This window comes from Pezoporus occidentalis, unplaced genomic scaffold (genome assembly GCF_034315485.1).
Source record: "Pezoporus occidentalis ecotype Australia unplaced genomic scaffold, CSIRO_AGI_Poc_V1 ctg396, whole genome shotgun sequence".
Taxonomy (NCBI): domain Eukaryota; kingdom Metazoa; phylum Chordata; class Aves; order Psittaciformes; family Psittacidae; genus Pezoporus; species Pezoporus occidentalis.
In genome coordinates this window covers 89,025-90,511 of record NW_026915720.1, presented here as the reverse complement: position 1 = coordinate 90,511, position 1,487 = coordinate 89,025, and the positions used below count along the sequence as shown (strand labels likewise).

At 47.3% G+C, this 1,487-nt stretch overlaps 1 long non-coding RNA gene across 1 annotated transcript; it reads left to right on the top strand.

Annotated features, from left to right (window-relative positions):
* The first annotated feature begins 344 nt into the window (after positions 1-344).
* LOC134170945 (uncharacterized) lies at positions 345-1,036 on the top strand. The gene is made up of 2 exons (XR_009967417.1): positions 345-421; positions 974-1,036. It is a non-coding gene; the product is annotated as an uncharacterized LOC134170945 (long non-coding RNA).
* The last annotated feature ends 451 nt before the right edge of the window (positions 1,037-1,487 follow it).

Here is a 1,487-nt window from a genome sequence, read left to right as displayed (position 1 = left end):
CTCTGTGCTTGCATTGATTGAGTGAGCATCATTGACTGCAGCAGGGATACAGAGCGGTGAAGCTATTGCTAAAGCAGCTGGTGGTGGTTTGGGGTGTAAGAGGGGAAAAAAGCCTTAAAGAAATTGAGTTATATTTTGAGGGTGAAATTCAGTCCTGGCTGGTATTGAAGTGTTAAGGGTAAGGCTGGAAGGTGGCTCCAGCTCTTGCAGCCCCAGCTGCTCTCTGTCTTGTAGGTGTGGAAGGTGCAAGGGTTTGGGGGCAACAGGACTGTTGTCCATGGGTTAAATACTGCTGGTTTTGACCTGATTTCATCACTGCTCCATTATCCTCTGGCACAGACTCTGCAGCCCATGTGAGCCCACCCAATCACCTCTGCGGAAGGAGAATGGAGATGGAGCGCTTCTCTTCCTTCACTCTATAGTAGGAATATAGTAAATTCCTTTGGAGACCTGCTGCTAACAAGAATCTGAATTAAACTTACTGATGCTGCATCTCAAAATGGGTTTAAACCAGCAAATTGGTGCAGTCTTGGGGGGGGGGTTTCCCCCTTTTTCCCCCTTCCTGGGGCTGCAGGAAGGTGACTTCAAGGGAGGATGGCTATTCTTAGCAAGAAGCTATTCAGTCTGAATTTATGCTTGGCCTGGAAATATCTCAGAGCTAGACTGACACAACCAAGGAAGCAGCAACTGAGGGATTAAAAGGATTTATGCATTTACTGTAGAGAAACCGGGGTTGGCTGTTAACTGCACTCAATGCATGGCTGCTGGGCAGCTGCGGGTTCATGTGCTTTCTGCTCTGCTGAGGATGTGTGTGGTAATAACTGGGGCTTTTGGTATCTTCTCCGAGCTTCCCATTTATTTGGGAGGCTGTAAACCTTATATGAGCAGCACTAAATAGGAGTTAAAAGGCGCTGCAAAGCGACATGATCCTTTACTGCTCACTTCTTGTTACTGCTCCGCTGTCTCTGAGCAGGTTTCAGGCTGTGCCCACCAGAAAAAGGAACATTTTGGAGGTGGAATAAATCTTCTCCATTTATTTGACCAGTGGAGATCCTCTTCTCTCCTGATTTGTTGTTCTTTCTGCTCCCACACACAGAGATTTTATGACAGGTTTCTGGCTGTGAATCCCTTCTCCTGCCATGATATCAACTGAGTGGATCCTGCTACTACTTGGTGCAAAGAGGAGCTGTTGGGAGCTGGTATCGCCCCACTTTGGGCTGGCTTTTAACAATGTGTATGGTGAGAAACAGCAGCTTTGGCATCACACCAAGATGGTGAGGTGGTGGCCAGTAGCACCCATTGGTCCATGGCATGCAGAGGTTTGGGGTTTGTGGCTTATTTGACCCAGAAGCATTTCACATTCGTGACTTGTACTATCTTCTTTACAAAGGGTGAGAGGATGAATTCCCACAGATTACCACCAAGGAGGTTCTGTTACTGCCATGGAATTAGATAAACTTGAAGAGGAATTGGGTCGGATGCTGGGG